We start from the raw sequence: 21543 nt of genomic DNA on the forward strand, positions 1-21543 counted from the left end.
CAAAGCAAGAATCACCTATTATAATAATATTTTACTTTAGATGAGCTGAATTTTCAGAACACTAGTATTTTGTCTTCTTTATAGCAAAAAAATTAAACTAATTGTACACATTTAAATATTTTGAAACAGAAAAGTATTGGATGTGAATGTGCACTTAACAGCATTACCTAAAAATACAACATCCTGACATCAAATATCAGTGAATATCAAATATGAAAGGTTACAAAAGAGACAATTTTGTCTAATGCATGAACAGTTGGAAAAGATGCTGAACTTTCCATTTCTCATTTCTCTGGAACTATGAATCAATTGGGGAAAAAAAAAACTACTGTATCAGTCAAGTATAGAAACACAAAATCTTGCCATACATTGTTTATTGAATGCAAAATAATCTGTCATATTTGTAGCAAGTTTTAAAGACTACTTTAAATTGTTTTGAAGCCTTTTGTGAAGCAATAGAAAGCAAAAAAATAAATAAAAACAGCATATGACACTAAAAAATATACTTGGGATAAATTGTTCAAAGACAGTTATGGTGATTTTTCTAGCTATAGTATTATCAATACATTTCAATGATCCTGTAAATACACCTAAAAGGAACTCTTACTTTTCTGAAATGTTTATGCTACATAAGAGTAAAGTAAAATATAATGGGACTATATTATTACATGAATTAAAAACATTGTAAGAGTAAATTATAAAATAGCAGCATTCACTAAAGAAGATATTAAGCAATTATTGAGAATTTTTTGTTTATTTTTTATTTCCATCCCTGTAAGCCAAGTCTTAAAAAAGATCAACATTTTATTGGGGCTGGCTTAAAGGTTCAGAGGTTCAGTCCATTATCATCAACATGAGAGCACGGTATAATCTAGGCAGGCATAATGCAAGGAAGGGCTGAAATTCTACGTCTTCATCTGAAGGTTGCTAGCCGAATACTGACTTCCAGGCAGCTAGGATGAGTGTCTTAAAGCCCATACTCACAGTGACATTTTAACAAGGCCCTATCTACTCCAACAGGGCTACAACTTCTAATAGTGCCACTCCCTGAGGCAAGCATTACAAACCATCACATTCTACATCCTGGCTCCTATAGGCTTGTTCAAACATATGAGTCTATGGGGGCCATACCTAAAATAGCATAGTAAAAATTACATTTAGTCCAACTTCCAAAGTCTCAATAGTCTATAGCAGTCTCAACAAAGTTAAAAGTCAAATGTTCAAAATCTCTTCTGAGATTCTTCCAATCACTTAACTGTAATCCCTCAAAGCAAGACTGGAAATGAGTGGAGCATACTTCAAACTCTGCATCTCCAGGTCTGATGTCAGATTAGTTCTCAGATTTCCAACCCTTTTTTCATCTTTCTTGGCTGCAACAAACTTCTTTTTCCTGGACTGTCCACTCCATATTAGCAGCTTTTCTCAGCAGATAGGCTACAGCTCTGGCATCTCAAACGTGTAGGGGTTCTCGAGGCAACTATAATGTTACAGCTTCTAGTTTCATGTCAGGGACACACACATGATGTTCTGGGCTCCTCCAAAGGGCTGGAGATACTTCTTGAGCTGTGCCTTCGGTAGTACCCTAAGAACAGGTTGATCCATTTCACTGACACTGTTGTTCTTGTTGATCATCCCATGGTACTGGCATCTCCAATATACTGGGGTTTTCTGCTGCAATTAGGTTTCACCAATAGCCTCTCATCAGCCCTCTTCATGGTGCCAAGCCTCAAATCCTTTGCATGACCACTTCAGTCCTGGGCCATCAACTGCAACTGAGGCTGCACCATAACCAATGGCCTTCTATGGCTTCTCATAGTGCCAAGGTTCAGCTGCTCTTCGTGTCCCCTTCATGCTCTCAAAACCGGTACCACCTGCTAACTCTTACACATTATTCTATTATGAAAACCTTAACTAAGACAACCAAGGATAGCCAAAACAATTTTTTCAACTTATTGTCACTGTTTATTTTTTTTTATTAGATATTTTATTCAAATTTCAGAGAACAATTCTTACCAATAAAGATATTTGGTAACAATTCTAATTGTGTGTGTGTGTGTGTCTTGTGTATTGAGCATTTGCTAATATATATAAATCCATTAGATAATCTTTAAGCTTTAAGAGTCTTTATTCCACTGGGTACCACGAGCATGGTGGATATTATCTGGAGCTTAGCTGAGCATTATAAGGGTGGCAGAGTTGAACCATAGGCCATGCTTGGAGCTGTAGAGTCCACAGAGCTGGCCTGCAAAGGCAGCCACCACAACAGCTTTTCCATTGGTCCCAGGAACCAATATGGTGGCGGCTAGGGAACTAGCTGAGCTGTTTTTTTGTTTTTTGTTTTTTTTTTTTTAATTTTCCCACTATAACCAACGTGTTTCAAATTGAAACTTTGGACCCTGATCTTCAGAAAGAGACTAAGAACTATAAAAGATGTTCAAAAGGTCATGGCTGATGAAGTAATTGTAATTGATAAGAAGGGATAATGTACTTGTAGTTTTGTAGTGACTTGGACATGATATTAAACTTTTGTCTGAGTGTTCAAGTTTATAGTCATAGATGAGTGGTTCTGTCAGTCTTCCTCAGAGAAGCTAACCTTTGAAGTAGATGTTCATTAATGCAGAGATACACATCTGGTAAAATTGCAGCAAATAAATGACTATGGCATGCCCATCTCAATACCCCAGTCCAAGGCTCAGGAAACATTATAAATGCTGAGCTGAAAATATATAAGAATCAGAGGTTGGGAATGACTGTTAAGAAATGATGTCCTGGATGTAGTCACTGCACATGTCCTTCATAATACTGGAATCATCACTCATCTCTTATTTATGAAAAAGAGGCTATTGAGCCACAGTACATCATTGAAGTACTTCAGACATTTAGTGAGTGGTTATGTTATATTTCTTTAGTGTTGCAGCCACAGATACATGTCCCACCTTAAAAAGAATTGTGCTCATGAATCAAATAAAATCAAAGTAGGTTGGTTTACATATTGTAATGAAAAAAAGTTTTTAGGGAGAGATGTACGATTGATTGAAATGAGAAATTAAAATAAGCTCAATGTGCATGTGCGTGTGTGTGTGTGTGTGTGAATGCAAACATCTGGAAGATTAAGGAGATTTAATCCCCCTGGAGTTTGGATGTTGTGTACCCCCCCCCAATATAAATCTTAGGAGTAGAACTTGTATATTCATTAAGAGCAATATAGGCTCTCCATTACTTAATCATCTATCTAGTCACTTATCTACATTATTTACTACATAATTGTGAACAATTGCTTTGTGTCCACATATACTATTATATATTGTTTATCAAAGAAGCCCGAGATCTAAAATCACTCTAGTATAAGTAACTTCAATTTGCTAGGCATAATTGTTATCTAGGAAGCTTACTGCTGAATAATCTCACCCTTTCTACCTCTTTCTAAATTCTGGTTGACTGTTTCTACTCAGCTGTTCTGGCTCAAAATCCTCTTTAAATGGATTGATTCAATATGGATTCTCTTGGCTTCTTACTGAATTGCTTTACTTGGGCTCAAACTAACTCTGGCAATTTGCTCTAATCTTCTGGCCCCTTCTCATTCTCTGGCTCATTCTGTCTTCACCTGCAACCTATCTCTGTAAAACTGTCACAGTAAAACTTCCTTGTCTTTGTCTGTCTATCTATCTATCTATCTATCTATCTATCTATCTATCTATCTATCTATCATCTTTTTGCTCTCTTAAGTATCTTCTCTTTCCAGTGGTGTTGTCATGAGAGCTAGTTGTATCTTTCTCTGATTTACCACTTTACCCTTCAATTAGACATCATTTTTGAACAGGGCTGTTTCCATCTACAAGACAATTTTACCATCATTGTTTAGGATTAAGACTACAGACTAAGGACATGTCTGTATTCCAGCCAAATCACATATTTCTAGAAAGTTTTTGGATACAATCCCATTGCAAAGCATCCATATTGCTGTGTAAAAATTTCTGTAAATCTCCTATATCACAAAGTCTTGGGTGAAAATAACTCATCAACTCTCATGATATTTTGCATTCAAATTGAAGAAACCCTAAATTTCTGGTATAAAATTACTTTCAGACTCCATATTCAAGTAATAATGAAACATAAGGATAAATATGTTTAGACTTGGATACTTTCTTTCATGTATATTTTATAAGGAACAGATGATTACTCTAAAAATCTAAGAATGAGAGAGCAAAGGAGAGAGAGAAAAAAATTGAAATCCAAAATAATTTTTGGAGAAGAGAAACTCAACCTATAGTGATGAAATGAAAGAATAAGGATTCCAGTGTTGATATTTCTTTTTTTAAAAAAAACACATAGGTATACATATTTATTGCACTTACATATATATTACATCAGATTTTATCTGTTAATTACATCAGCTTTATAGTTTAGTGGCAACAAGAATATACATATTATGCAATAGGTTTTCAGAAAATGGATAAATAATTTTATTCAAAAACAGAGATATATTGTCACCATTTTTAAGGGCAATACTAGTGTTCCATACTACAACAAAGTTAGGCTTTTGATATTTCTTTATATGACTTTCGTTTCTCTTTATTATTTCAATTCTTGGCATCATGGCCCAGGTTTTGTCTCATGTAAACCTACCCTTTACATGGGCTTCTTAGGTTTTGGCCTCAACAGATGCTACAAACAGGTAGACTTTCTAAATATTTAGCGACTTGAGCAAGGGACTTTAGAAAACCAAACTCAAGTGAACTAGGATGACTCCTTATACAGAAATGTGAGATCTAAAGGCCATGATGTGCAGTGGCAGGCTAAAGGCATCTAAGAGGATTTCATTATGCTATTTTTCATATTATTTTACTTCCAAGTGGCAATTACTAGTACATCAACTGTCTTAATTTATTTCCCATTGTATCATGCCTGATTTACATGAACAAAATAAAGCATACAGTTAATGATTACAGTGTTTTTTAAAAGCCAAATACTTTAATATTAATATTAGTAATATTAATAGCTACCCAGAAAAATATTTTGATCCAATGTTCAAATTACCCCACCTATGGCTCTTCTATTTATATAGAAAGTCTAAAAAATTAAGGTCACGGTAATCTCAGGATGGCCTGGAATTATCTCTCTGTATTAAGATTTTTCTTTTTAAGAACATGGAAACAATTCCCTTGGCTTATATGAAACATTTGAAAGACAAAGTTACCTTTTAGAATCAGTATCCATTATTTTGTTTATCACAAGTTAATATCCTAGGATAGAATTCAGACAAAGTTTTCAATAGAAAAACTCAAATTCTGGGTAACCATAATTGTGACTAATAATCTAATCTCACTATAGAAGTCTGCAAATCAGTATTTAAGAAACCATGACTTTACAGTATGCTTGTTATCTCAATATAACAATGTGACTGACAAATTTATAAGATACTTCTCATGCACGACAATTTTGGTAAATAAAATACTTTCTAGTCTTCTATATCATCCTGTAGTGTCTCTTAAAACTGAAAAGCTAAATTATGTAATTTTTAAAAATATCATAAGGTACATTAATTGCTAAAACCTAGTACTATTATTTGAATAAAGGATGGTTTTGTGTTTATGTTCTGAAAATAGAAAAGTGTCAGAGTGGCTTCTATTTATGTCACATGTTAGCAATAAAATAGAGTTAACAGGACTCATCTATCAGACTCAACCTGTTATTTGGCCATGGCTAACATGATGAAAGATGAACTCTCTTGTCTTTGGATGGTTAATGTAACTAACTGAGCTTTATTTCCCTTTGAGATATTATGATTTAAAATTCTTCATATGACTAAGGTCAATTTTCTGGAAGGTAGAAACTAATTTAGGACTTCAAAGTGAATATAAGTAGCTTAAGCTGATTGTTTTAATATGGCATAGTTTACTCTTGGCTTATGCTTCATTTTCTACCCAGAAACTAATTATTTAGGGTTTTTTTTATGTGTTTCTGAAGATCTTAAGAAGTCCTAAGTATCCAGAGCATAAATTTCACCCTGATAATAGCAGTGGTAGATAGAAATTGACTTGTTGTATGTACTATTGACCCCCGAGCACCCCACTGACAAATTCTTTGTATTCTTAGAATTGTCTAATTATTTTTTCTTTTTTTTTTAACCTATCTTTTAATCAGTCTTTGAGTTCTCTCAATATGATTTCTTTGATGGTATTAATAAACTTGCATAAAAACTTAATCAAAATCTTCCTTTGTACATTTAAATAAATCACAACTGTGTTAATTCATGTATAATTTGTCTTTTAGTTTGTCTATATGTGACTGTAAAATAAGCGCATTTTTTGTAAAGACTGAAAAGACATTATATATATTAGAGGTAAGTAAATTATTCTTTAGGTTTCACTGATATAAATTAACAAACAGGTTTAAATTTTTTGTTTGTTTGTTTGTTTTTTTCGAGACAGGGTTTCTCTGTGTAGCCCTGGCTGTCCTGGAACTCACTCTGTAGACCAGGCTGGCCTTGAACTCAGAAATCCGCCTGCCTCTGCCTCCCAAGTGCTGAGATTAAAGGCGTGCACCACCACCGCCCAGCCAGGTTTAAATTTTTAAAACTTAAATTTATAATCATATAAATCAAATAAATATATTTATATTTACACAATTTTATATAATTGTGGGAAAAAGCTGTGAGAGCCCATGGCTGGGGTGCAGGGATGGTCGCACGTCGGGCCCCAATAGACATGAAAGAGTTCATGGGTTTCCAAGAGTTTACTGTTCATGGTGAATGTAGGTGGTCTGGATGCACCCACTTAAGCCAGGAGAGAGCTGGCTTAAATAGGGGAGGGGGAAGAGGAGGGACTGGGAAAAGAAATAACTTAATTTAGCTATGCTCCCTGGCATTTAGGTAACTCATGAATATGGAAATCTCTCCATGTTAAAGCCTGTAGTCACACCCTCTACCTGTAGGTGGATGGTGACACAAACCTCTATGGGAGGAGCTGCTTAGCCAAACATGTCTGCACGGTGCAGGTTAATGGAGATGTAGACCACATGTCAGGAGTCTGGAATCTGGGGGCATGGCATGATATGTGCCATCCCTACACAGGAGATGGTCACCTGTTGGGTCTCTGGCTATCTCAAACCCAGTGCTCTACTTGGGTGACCAAATTATCCCTTCAAAGTCCTACATATAATCACATGAATCATGTAATCATTTAAATTTATAATCACATAAAATAATTTTTATAAAGCATTTTGATTTTTCTTGGTTTCTATCAAAGAGAATATACCTTAGGTAAATTAGGAAAGAAAGATTTTATTTAAGACTCTAGGAGGAGACACTGGGCTCTATTCTCTGAAAACAACAACAACAACAAAAGAGACATTTTTGTTTTGTTTTGTCTTGAAAGTAGATTTTTTCACAAGATATATTCTTTCATGCTTTCCCAACCCTGATATCATTCTAGATCCTTTCAACCACCTCATCTTCTCTTTAGAAGTCTTTGGTATCTCTCTTTAGAAAATAAAACAATAAATACAGGAAGTGTGGTTCACATACACAATGGAATACTACTCAGCCATTAAAAATAAAGATATTATAAATAAGGCTGCCATGAACATAGTGGAGCATATGTCCTTGTTCTATGATGGAGCATCTTTGGGGTGTATGCCCAGAAGTGGTATAGCTGGGTCCTCAGGTAATACACTATCCAATTTTCTGAGGAACCACCAGACTAATTTCCAGAGTGGTTGCACCAGCTTGCAATCACAACAGCTCATTCTCCACATCCTTGCCAGCATCTACTATTCCCTGAGTTTTTGACCTTAGCAATTCTGACAGGTGTGAGGTAGAATCTCAGGGTTGCTTTGCTTTAAATTTCCCTGATGACTAAGGTTGCTGAACATTTCTTTAGGCGCTTCTTGGCCATTCAAATTTCCTCAGTTGAGAATTCTTGGTTTAGCTCTGTACCTCAATTTTAAATAGCGTTATTTAATGTCTGGAGTCTAACTTCTTGAGCTCTTTGTACATATTGGATATTAGCCCTCTATCAGATGTAGGATTGGTAAAGATCCTTTTCCAATCTGTTTGTTGCCATTTTGTCCTATTGACAGTGTCCTTTGCCTCACAGAAACTTTGCAATTTTATGACGTCCCATTTGTCAATTCTTGATCATAGAGCATAAGCAATTGGTGTTCTATTCAGGAACTTTCCCCCTGTGCCGAATTATTCAAGGTTTTTTCCCACCTTCTCTTCTATTAGTTTCAGTGTATCTGGTTTTATGTGAAGGTCCTTTATCCACTTGGACTTCAGCTTTGTACAAGGAAATAAGAATGGATTGATTTGCATTCTTCTACATGTTGTGCTTCAGTTGAACCAGTACCATTTGTTGAAAATGCTGTCCTTTTTCCACTGGACAGTTTTAGCTTTGTCAAAGCTCTACTATGATCATAACAGTCTTATTTATAATAGTTAAAAGCTGTAAAGAACCCAGATGTCCTTCAACAAAGGAATGGAAACAAAAAAAATATGGTACATTTACACAATGGAGTATTACTCAGCTATTAAAAACAATGAATTCGAAAAATTCTTAGGTAAATTGATGGAACTAGAAAATATCATCCTGAGTGAGTTAACCCAATCACAAAAGAACACACATGGTATGCACTCACTGATAATTGGACATTAGCCCTGAAGCTTGAAATATCCAAGATTCAACTCACAGACCACATGAAGCTCATATAGAAGGAAGACCAAGTGTGGGTGCTTCGGTCCTTCTTAAAAGGAGTAACAAAACACTCAAGGGAGCAAATATGGAGACAAAGTGTGGAACAGAAACTGAAGGAGAGGCCATCTGGAGACTCTTCCACCTGGGTATCCATCCCATGTGCAGTCACCAAGGGTAGATGCTGATGTGGATACCAGGAAGTTCATGCTGACAGGTGACTGATATAGCTGTCTCTTTAGAGGTCTGCCAGAGTCTGACATATTCAGAGGCATATGCTCACAGCTAACCATTGAACTGATCATGGGTTTTCCAATTGAGAAGTTAGAGAGAAGGAGCTGAAGGAGCTGAAAGAGTTTGAGGCCCCATTAGGAGAGCAACAATACCATCCAACCAGAGCTCCCAGGGTCTAAACCATCAACCTGGGAGCACACAGGGAGGGACCCATGGCTCCAGCTGTATATGTAAGGGAGGATTGCCTTGTTGGGCATAGCTGGGAGAGGAGTTCCTTGGTTCCATGAAGGCTGGATACTCAGTGTGCAGGAATTCGAGATTTGGGAGGTGGGAGTAGCTTGTGAGTGCAGGTACATCCTCACAGAAGTGTGTGTGTGGGGTGGGATAGGAGGTTCCTGGGGGGAGGGGAATGGGTTAAGAGGATAACATCTGAAATGTAAATAAAATATCCAATAATAAACTAAAATAACATAAATCTAAAACTAAAACAAAACAAAACAAAGATAGCCTGAACTTTGCAAGCAAATGGATAGAACTGGAAAATATTATACTTAATGTGATAACCCAGATCCAAAAGGACATATATGGTATGTACTTACTGATAAGCAGATAAAGTACAGAATATCATGATATAGGATACCATGTAGCCAGGATACAGCCATGTTGTGTCTGAAAGACCTTGTTTCCTTGGGTTCTTCTACCATCCCTGACTTTCTCTGTCTCCACTTCTGCAAATTTGCCTATGTCATGAGGGAAGAGGTTTGCTGCAGGCAAACCACTTGAATTCAGTGGTCCAATTTTTGTACATTGACTAGTTGTAGGTGCCTGAATTTGTTTACATTGATTCAAGGTAGAAGCTTCTCTGACAATGATTGTGCTCGATAGTTTTATGTCAACTTAAAACAAGCTTAAGTTATCAGCAAGGAGGAAACCTCAATTATGAAATTGCCTTGCCTCCATAAGCTAGCGTTGTATCAAAACATGTAGGACATTTTCTTAATTATTAATTAATGAGGGGGGCAGGCCATTTTGGTTGGCATTATCCCTGAGGTCTTGGGTTCTATAATTAAAAAAGCTTAGCAAGTGAGAGAGTGCAAGCCAGTAAACAAAACTTTTCCAGGGCCTCTGTATTCTAGTTCTGCATCTAGTTCTCTGTATTCTGTTCCTGCATCTAGGATTTTTCACTGTTTGAGTTCTTGTCCTGATTTTCTTCAGTGATAAGCAATGATAAATCTTTCTTCCCTTTATTGCTTTGGTCATGCATGGTGAATCATGACAGCAATGATATCTCTTATTAAGACTGAAATGGGTGCCAGGAATAGCTAAAAAATTATATAACCTATGAGTACCACCGAATTACATTAGGAGTAATTTGTATATTTCCTTAGCATAACAATTGTATGTCATTTTCTTTACATAAACAGTTTTTAAAGCTGAGTGAGTTAGCTGAGAAATGTAGGCCATTGTAGGGCAAAATATCTGGGGGATCTATGCTTACTATATGGAACTTTTATAAACATAGACAACCTTACTCTAGACTCTGGCATCTCTAACATATTGGGGTATTCAAGGCAACTTCAACTTCACAACTTTTTGTTCCAATGTCTGAGTTCAGACATAAACTTCTGAGATCCTCCAAGGTCTTTGGTCACTTATTCATCTCTTCCCTCTGTAGTGCATTAAGCTCTGGATGACTTCACTCCACTGCTATTGCTATCGGTGGTCATCCCATTGTACTGGCATCTTCTACTGCAACTAGGCTTCACCAATAGCCTCTCACAGGACTGCTTCATGGTGCCTAGCCTCAAATTCTTTACATGAGCCCTCCAATCCTGGGCCATCCACTGCAGCTGAGGCTGTACCTTCTTCAGTGTTCTTTTATGACCTTTCAGAGTACCAAGGTTCAGTTGTTCTTTATGTTGCCTTCATACCTTCAAAACCAGTACCACCTAGGTGATTCTTACACATTACCAAGTGCAGCTGCAGCGTGAGGTACAACCTTGGCCATTTCTGGAACTCAGCTTCTTTGTGTTCTCAGAAAACATGTCCCAGGAGATTTTTACCTCAGTGATTCAGGTCTCTTCTTAGTAACCACTAATTTCTTAGCTCTAGCTTCCCAGCATCCATTGTTCTGGTAGTTCCTTCTATTTTTGCACTCTAAATCCAGAGCCACATGGCTGAAGATACTGAGTTCTGCTGTTTTCTGGAACACAGCCCCTTGTTTTATTCTATTATCACCAGCTTTCTGTTCTTCATTTCCTTCATTACCTAAGCTTGACTGTTCTGGAACTTGCTTTGTAAATTGACCTTGAACTGAGAGATCTGCATGGCTCTATTTCCATAATGCTGGGATTAAAGTGTGTACCAATATACCTAGACTTAAGCTTTTCTTCACCTAGAAGCTGCCTAGAACAGGATGGCTTTGAACCTAGATATCTGCCTCCTTTGTCTCTTGGGAGTACTGTATGTTCTACCATGCCTTGGCTTAAGGTTTTCATTGCCCTGTTTCTCAAGATAAAGATCAAAAGCCTGTGTCCTCTATTTCTGGCTTGTAGTTTAATCCAGATTAAAATTCCAAATGAAAACAATAACCAAGTAATAGTAATGGTTAGTTATACTCACCCCATGTTCAAACATGTACAAACATAAACCATAAGCTTACCTGGGTTGGATCCTACCCTAATGTCTCCACGCCCTTAATCTGATTATCTCCTTAAACAAAGGATTTAACCCCATTTCATTTTGTAGTTCCCCTTTAGTACTTGAACCATACATTTCACATTTTTTTCCTTTCTAAGCTTACTACATTTAACCAAAATGCTCCTCATAAGTGGAAACCACAGTACAGATTCTAAATGTAGTTGAGTTGAGACTTCTTCTGTCAACATAATTGGTTTGAATCTTTTCATCTAAGCCTCAGGCAAAATCTTCATACTAGGGCAATATGTAGTCATAGTCTTCCTCAATATATAACAAAAACAATCTCTAAGAAACATATTGATAGTCTCCTCTAAAACCTCTTGAATCAGGCCCCCAGAGTTCAAATCATCATCAGTACCAATATCTTACATATTACTTCTAGAATGGCCCATTACACCCCACTTTCCTCACTTACTACATTCCACTGCTTTCCAAAGTCCCAAGATCCACATTCTCCAACAAAAGTACAGTTAGGCAATGACAGCAACATCCCAGTCCCTGGTACAACTTCTGCTTAGGGTTTTATTGCTGTGAAGGGATACCATGACCAAGATAATTCTTATAAGGCATAACAATTAATCGGAGCTTCTTTACTTTATAGGTTCAGAGTTTCAGTCTATTATCATCATGGCAGTGTTTGGGCAAGCATGACACTGGAAGAAATGAGAATTGTATATCTTGTTCTGAAGGCAAACAGTAGAAGACTGCCTTCCAAGTAGAAGGGTCTCAAAGCCCACCCCAAAATGACACTCTTCCCCCCAAATGGCCACATCTACTCCAACAAGGTCACACCTCCTAATAGTGCCACTCTCTGGATCAAGCTTATTCAAATCACCATAAATAAATAACAACTTCTCTGTTAAACTGAACCCACTGCTATTGACTTAGAGTCACCAAAGAGTATCTGCTCAAACTCAAACACCACTCCATAAAATTTTATAAATCTCTTATATTATTAAATAGACCAAAACCCTGTGCTACCTTGGTTATAGGCTTTTGGGGAAAATATAAATATAATACTTATTATTTTGCTAAAAGATATTGTAATAAAGTGACCCATGAACTTGTACATTTTTATTGGATATTTTCTTTATTTATTTTTCAAATGTTATCTGCTTTCCAAGTCTTCCCTCCAGAAACCCCTATCCCATCCCCTCTCCCCCTGCCTCTATGAGGGTGCTTTTGCAACCACCTACCTACCCATGCCTTTCTGCAGTGTCATTCTCCTACACTGGGGCATTTAAGCCCCATAGGAATAAGAGCTGCTCCTCCCACTGATGACCATCCCCGGCCACATATGCTGCCAGAGCCATAGGTCACTCCATGTGTACTCTGGTTGTTGGACCACTCCCTGGGAGTTGGGAGGGATGGTTTCTGGTCAATTGACATTATTACTCCCCCATGGGGATTCAAACCCATTCAGCTCCTTCAGTTCCTTCTCCAACTCCTCCCTATAGGGACCCCTTGCTCAGTCCAGTGGTTGGCTGCAAGCATATGCCTCTGTATTTGCCAGGCTATGGCAGAGCCTCTCAGGAGACAGCCATATCAGCAAGCACTTCCTGGCATTTACAATAGCGTTCTAGTATGGTGACTTTATATAGGATGGATCCCCAGGAACGACCTTCTCTGGATGGCCTTTCCTCTCATCTCTTCTCTACACTTTGTCTCCATATTTTCTCCTGTGAGTATTTTCTTCCCCCTTCTAAGAAGCACAGAAGCATCGACACTTCAATCTTCCTCCTTCTTGAGCTTCATATGGTCTGTGAATTGTATCTTGGAAATTCCAAGCTTTTGGGTTAATATCCACTTATCAGTGAGTACATACCATTGGTCCATTTCTCATCCTTAATCAGACAACCTTCTTATTGTAATGATTAATACAGAGACCCACAACTGGTCAAAGTGAAACTGTGAAATACTTATATCTGAATTGCACATCTGTTGCATAGTCATCCTCTCTCCCCTCCCCCCATCCTCCCTCCCTTCTCCTGCTCTCCCCTTACTCTTTTTTTCCCCTCTCCCCTCAACTTCTCTCCCATATCATTCCTCTTTCCTCTTGCACCTCTCTCCTGTTGTGCCACTTGCCTCTCCCGTGTCTCTCCTCTCACCTCTCTTCCCTCTCTCCTCTCCTCTTCCCTCTCTTGCCTATCTCCTCTTTCATCTCTTACCTCTCTCCTCTTTCTCCTCTTCCCTCTCTTGCCTCTCTTTTCTCTCACCTCTCTCCTCTCTTTCTTCTTTCCCTAATTCTCTCTCTTCTCTTACCTCATCAATTCTTTTTTTCTCTCATCTCTCTTCTCTCCTCTAAAGTGTAGTATCATAACAGAAAAGAGGATAGCAAGATTGTAAGAACAATAAGTAGCTATTTGTTGTTTGCAACTAAAACAGCTTTTTGTGTTGTTGTTGTTGGACATAGCCAGACTATTGAACACTTAAACTTACAGTGAGTGTGACCACATGCGTAATTTCCGCACAAGCTAGTCAAAAATCTCAATATGGATGAGGAAGAGTTGTAAACAAGAGATAATTACTAAAATAAGTGAGATGTAATTTTCTTTGGTGCTATGACCTTTATGGAACTCCTTGTGCTCAACAAAAATGCATAGGCTACAATGAATCCACTCACAAGTTTTTAAAAGAGCACATCAGTTGGTTGTTCAGTGTCAAAGGGTCAGCACTAAAAATATACATATAAGTAACATTACATGGCTGGACAGATTATACCTATAAATATATACTTATTTATTATACGCATGCAATAACAATAATTTAAAAAGAGGCTTTGAGTTTGAAGGATAGTATAAAAGGATATATAGTATTGTTTGGAGGAAGAAATGTAATAATATAATAATCTCAAAAAAATTAAAGTTGGGAGAGAAAGTTATTGGGAGAGATGAGGAAAAACTGAAAAAGAGAAAACTAGCATGTTTTTTGATAAAAACATTCTATGCAAGTATAAAATTCTAAAATAATACAAATGAAGAAAATAAAAATTATGAGATTATGTTAGTTCTAGCAACTATTAATTAAACTACAAAATATATCTAGTGAGACTAATGTTTTACTAAACAAATACTTTCAAATGAATAATTTAAGGTCAAAGCTTTTTTACTGTTTTAAACATAGTTTTAAATTTAGCATGTAAGTTATAATAATGTAAAATATGATAATGAACATGAGCTTACATGCAATAATATGTTTTAAATATTCTTTATACTCAATATATTCAAAAAGTGAGAAATGATGAAGTTAAGATTTTAATCAGTGAATTAACTTGTAAACAGTTTCCTAATGTGTTGTATGTAAAGGTTAATGGTTAATCATAGTTTTTGAAACAGGATTCAGTGATTATCTATCTGCTCCCTGGACACGCGATAGTTCTAAGATCTTGGGAACTTTTGAATCTAATCAGTTCACTTTCTATATTTCATGGATGTAAGTTGAAAGTAAACTGCAGGGACTTCTTTAATATAGAGTAGTTGATACTTCAAGACTCTTGGCTTTCAAATCTACAAGGGGAAGCCCAGTTTATTATTTCATCTACTGTTGGTTTATATCAAAATAGAAAGTTGAGATTAGCAAATATCCAATTTTATAAGGAAACATCGGATAACTTGACAGTTTCTTTATTATCCATGTCATGAATAAAGCTATTCTCCATTCTAGAGCTATACAATGCCTTTGTCTTCCAAAACTCTCTAGAATAAAAATATCAGTGATAAGATAGTATAAAAGCAAAAGTTGATAAGACATATAAAAAAGATAGAAATGTCTCACAGCAGGCAGAACTGTTATATTTTCTTGAATTGTTTCTGTGTTTAGCATCATACCACGTTTGATACAGAATGATTTTCCTTATTATTATTTGATTGAATGTTTAGTATACTTATACTAACACCAAGTTGGATTTATAGTTGGTTGCATCCTAATAAGGAACCACGTTTCAGAAGCAGCTGTATGAATTCTGCATATATCATCACTGAAATTTTTATATAGAAAGATGTTAATTATTATAGCATAAGAAGTTTTGGTAAGGATCTTATTTTAATATGTGATTTGCTGGATAAATTGTATCATTAGGCTTCTTCAATGTAGTAGATATAATAATCTAGCATGATCTGGAAATAAGGATTTTTTTTTTCAAAATGGAGCATTTCGTTGTAATTTTTACCAATTATCTAAATAGATTTTGAAAACTCAAATGCCTTACTGGGAATTAGGTTAAGTCTTGATCATGTACCATGATAAAGACAAGTATTTGAAAGAAGAGGGGTGCTGGAGCATCTCTCTAAATAGGAACTCTGTAGGAGTCTTACTGACGCTAGAAGAAATGATCATGCAATCATCTCACTTCTTACATTTTGTGCATATGAATTTGTCAGAATCTGATCTAAAAGCATCTTGCCTTATAACTGGCTATCTGACTGCAGTGTGGGAAAACTAAGTTACCTTCCTTCTAAGATTATATTAATCAACTGAAAAATATGACTGGTGTTACATGGCTGAACTTTAGGTGAGTTTATAATCTCCAGGGTAAGCTAGTAAATGATTACCTGGTTTGAACTAGTAAGGGAATTTGGCATCTTGACAATTTCAGTTCTGTAAGTACTTTCACTGTGTCCTCCTAAAGCTATTAAAGTGACACCATTGATCAGGGACTTGAAAAGATTTGTGCTAATTGGCTTTCAAGGGCCAGTAAAAGCCAACTCCAGTGAGAGCAAATTGTGTGTCTGTGCATGTTCTCTCTCTCTCTCTCTCTCTCTCTCTCTCTCTCTCTCTCTCTTTCTCTCTCTCTCTCTTCCCCCCCTCCCAGGAGTCAATTATAAAGAGTGAAAATTTTCACTTCTTTGGCCAAGTATACCTCTTTAATTCTTGCATTTAATTCTTGGAGAGAAATCAGTAACAGAACCAATGTTAAAGACATTAAATTATATGGCAATTAAAAAAGTAACACTTTTGCCATTTGAATTTTTATCATAAAATTTTGAAATCATATCTAATTTGTCCAGTATATTTTCTAATTTTATTTTCATGGTAGAATAGTATAAGATACAAAAGTATAGATAGCTTGTATAATAGAAAAAATAACATAATATATTGCAATAGATATATAAGACCCAGTTCAACAAACAAAAACCTGTACTGATTTTGAAGCAGGAAATTTTTGTAGAAAAAATATTGACTCAGAAACTGTTCTGAGTCCCTTCACCAAAATGCATTAACTTCTTTTTAATTCGAAATCTCTGTGCGCCTGTTGCAGGCACCAGTGCAAAGTATGTGATGGCTACAATCTGGGATACAGACTGACACTCTCTGCAGCAGCAGTCAAGAGTGAGTTATTTCAGTTGGCATTAGTGTGCCTGGGAAATTTACCTTCAGATGCTTTGTGTTTCATCTCACACTGTCATGATACACTACACTGCACTTGCCTCCACAAAGCTAGCATACTGGTGCTATGTGGAGGCTGTGAGTCTGACCCTCTCAAAAATTCTTTCAAAAGCCTATAATAAAAGTATAAAAACATAAAACTTAGTAATTTCTCACAAGAACAGAATCATAAATATTGAGGAGTGGAAAACTAAATCCTTAAATATTAGAAAAGATTCTCTTTTGTTTTGTTACAATTATATTTAAGTTATCTTTGATGCCTAAAATTCTAAGAAGAAAAATTACCCCATTATTTATATTTTATTACAAAGAAAATATGGTCAGAGTTAAGATAGATTCATATGAGATACACTAAAAATGTAAACCTTGGTTAGTTAGTTAATTAAAATCCCTGACTGTATTAATTAAAGAAAATCTTTTTTTCAACTGTTAAAATTTCATGCTCTATTCAAGGCATGATAGTTCATACTTGTGTTCCCAGCAGATGGGAAGGAGAGGAGGAAGAATTTTGATCTCCAGCCCAGTTGGAGCTGTACAATGAGTTCCCAGGAAGTTTTTGAAGCAGTTATCTCAAAAAATCCAGACTTAAAATGTAATTTTTATTTTTTTATTGTATTTTATTGTTTTCTCTCTCATGTACACCCATATGTGTGTATATATAGAATGTACAATGGGATATGAATGAATGTATGCAAAAATATTATATATAAATCCATATATATGTGTGTATGTATTTATATTTGTATATTTTTTGTTCTCTAAGTAATACATTCTTATAACCCCAAGTAGCCTAGCAGGCTTCAAAGAGTGGGTGACTATTTTTCAGATCATGTGTAGAATTCTGAAGATGTAAGTATTTCACATTCATCATTAAAAAATAACTTTCTAGCATTCCTCAGCGTCTTGGTGAGAAATGAGACCTATGGAAGTTAGATACCAATGCCACTGTATATATGTATAATCAATGTAATCAATGCCATTCTCAGCTTGACACAGTATTGTTTCTTTTTTTGTCAGGCCTGGTAGTGTAAACAGTGGCTCCCTCCACTGACTTTTGACAGTAGAGATCTTTAGTCAATAACTAAATTCACAGGAATGTTGCCTATGAAAAAGGCACTATCCTGAATTTATTTCTACATTCCAATAGCTAAATGTCCCAGTGGAGGTGTTTCATGCTATAACACCAACATAAGGAAAAACTGGACAAAAAAAAATATAACCCCTAAGATCAGTTCTTCCTAAAGCTCTATAAGGGGAATCCCTTAATTGCACAATACTAATCTTGAAGGAGAGAATATCCATATTTCTTGGACTTTTTAGTCGGGGGAACCTTAATACAGCTTTTAGATTGAAAAACTATGAATTTCTCACCTTATTTTATTGGAGTCGAATTCAATTGTATTTTTTTTCTCTTTTTTTATTGCAGTTATTTGAAGATGTTCACTTTTTAAAATTTTTTTTCAATATAGTTTTCACATTGATAATTTAAAGACTCTTTATCCAAATGAACTATTGAATTCATACTAATTAATTCACCCTTTTCTAACACAGGAATTATTTGTCTTCCAGGATTTTTACTGGTGCCACCAAGACTTGTCCAAATATGTCGACTGTTTATCAATTAATGAAAAATAATGATAGACATTTCATGGTTTTGGTTGATTAACATATATGTGGATGAGCATCTTATTGTAGGAAAATATGGGAGCAAACAATACAGGAACTTGAGCAACAAGCTGGTTGTTTACATATGAGGAACTGACCTTAGTCACATACTTTTCTAGCAAGGCCAAACCTCCCAAGCCTCGTCAAAGATCACCATTTTGTGACTAAATGCTCAAATATATGATCCCATGGGACATATTTGTGCTCAATTATCTTATACGTCCTGGCACTCAGAGACTTGTGGCCATATGGAAATGCAAAATGCACTTAGTCTTACTTTAAAAGTTCCCATGCTCCCTCATTCTCAGCACCTTGAAAGTACAAAGTGTCTTTTAAGATGCAAGTAAATACAAGATGGAGATCTTTATACAATAAGAAACAACAAATTACATAGTTCCAAAATATGGAAGCACAGAGGTTACAATACCATTCAAAAAGGGAAAGACTTAAGCATAGAGACAAAATACCAGTGCAGAGCAAGACTGGAACTAACCAAGGAAAACTCCAAATACTGTATCTCTGTGTCCAATGTCAAGGAGCTTAGACAGCTCCTTCCTTTCAGCTTTTCTGACTACAACACACTTCTCTACTTAGAGTTTTTCCATCTCCTGTTTGCAATTCTCTAAAGCAGATATTTCATGACTCTAGAACTTAACATCTTTAAGTCTCCAAAACAGTCCAGGTTTCACTTTTATAGCCTCATACAATATAGTACACATGTTTGAAATTCTCAAAAACTAAAACTTAAATTGTAAGTGAAAGCTGCTTGCAATGCATTGCTACATAAATTAGTGTGTGTGATTGCTTCTTGAATTACCTGCCATTAGTGAGTTCTACATTTGTGTGAACATTAAAATATATCCCATTATAAAGACAATACCATAGTTTAGTATATTATACCATAGTTTCTGAGTAATTATATCTGGTCTTGAAAACAGTCATTAATCAGTTTTAAAATTAAGAATGAGCTGAAGAAACAGTTCAGGAAAATGAATGTTCTATTCACATTATTTTGAAACTCTTACCATGACATAAAATTAACCAAAAGCTAAAATTACACCAGTTGGACATATTGGTTCTTTGGTTTCTGAGTGACTAATATATGTTCTTTGAATTTTAGATTCTTGGAGTGACTCAGAAAAGTCATGTGGAGGATGATCAGAAAGCTTTGTGGAAGAAGAGAAAAGATAAGAATAATAAATGATACTAACGTTGTTTAAAAATGCTAATTTAGGGAAAAGTATCCATGAACTTAAAAGGGTTAGAGGGATGATGTAGATACAGTACACATACTTAAAAAATTTTAAATTAATTTAATATAAATACAAATAGCAAGTTGCAGATAACACTATTAACATTAAAATCAGAATGTCATTTTTACCATTTTTTGAGGATGACATGCCAGTTTCTATTTTTGACAGATGAAAGCTGCTACATTTCTCTTTTCTACGGAGTGTGCTTTCTATTTTTATGTCAACTTGACACATGTTACAGTCATTTGGTTAGAGGGACTATCAAATGAGAAAATGCCCCTAAGACTGAATTGAGATTGGCCTATAGGTAATAAGTTTATAGTACATTTTTTAATACAGTGATTGATGTGGAGGTGTCCAGCCCAAAGTCAATGTTCTCACTCTGAACTGGTGTTCCTTAGCTCTGTAAAAAAATCAAGCTGAACAAGCCAGGATAGAGCAAACCTGTAAGCCCCACTATTCTATGGTCTCTGCTTTAGTTCCTGCCTTCAGGTTCCTGCCTTATTTGAGTTCCTACCCTAACTTCCTTTAGTGATCCCATGTGATAGAGAATCTTATGTTCAAATAAACATTTTTCTCTCAAAGTTACATTTATTCATAGTGCTTCATCATAGCAATCAAAACCTAAGACCCATAGTGATTCTAATTTCCCCACTGCACAAATCTTAGATGTTACATATAAATTCTTCCCTGAACAGGTCTTAATTCATGTAGCATGGGCATTCCATAGATTTTATATTTAATATTTTGCACATTTAGATTTCTGAATGTGAACATTCAGTTTTTTAAACAAAAAGAGACAACAAATGAGACAATGGAAACTTTCTCAGTGCTAGTTTCATCAAGATATTTGTTTTGATCAAATTAGGGGTTCCATTGTACAGGTGGTAATAAATAAGAACCATATATCTGGAAGTTTTGGTGATAAATAATATTAAAAAGTAAAAAAAAAATCAGTGTTTTATACATCAGGGTATGAAACGTATTGTTCACATAATTTGCAAAATTTGAAATCTATATAGTTTATGAACCTTAAAACTGAATAATATCTGAAGAAAATAAATTAAAAAACTAATGTCTCCTAGATAGTCTGTGTTAACAGACTATCAATAAACTATTTAATTAACCCTCATACCACCACTTTTACATATTTATTTATCTGCATCTCTTTAAAAAATGACTAACATAAGAACAAAAACAAAGACTTAATTTTTTTATCTAGCATAATGTTGTATATTCCTTCTAATAGCTAGTAGATCATGTTTGTTTTTAAATAGTTTTAACTGCATGCCTCTCATAATTTCAAATAAAATTTTTATTTGCTGAATTATATTATCTTTATAAAATCTCTTCTTCAAACTACACAACATTCTTAATTAAATGTTTTAAGATCTTAACTGTATTTAAATAATACTACGATAAAACACTTAGGATTCTAAGTGGGTTAGTTCACAATCTGTGTTTGAAGCCATGGACATATTTTATTTCAATAATATTTTAGGACAAAGTACACTTTAAAGACAGTGATTTTTGCATGTTCGGCTCATCTAATAAAATGGAGGTAACCAGACAATACTTGAAGGATCTTTCAAATATTTTAATGCATAAAATACCTA

Source organism: Arvicanthis niloticus, chromosome 15 (assembly GCF_011762505.2).
Source record: "Arvicanthis niloticus isolate mArvNil1 chromosome 15, mArvNil1.pat.X, whole genome shotgun sequence".
In the NCBI taxonomy this organism is placed as follows: Eukaryota; Metazoa; Chordata; class Mammalia; order Rodentia; family Muridae; genus Arvicanthis; species Arvicanthis niloticus.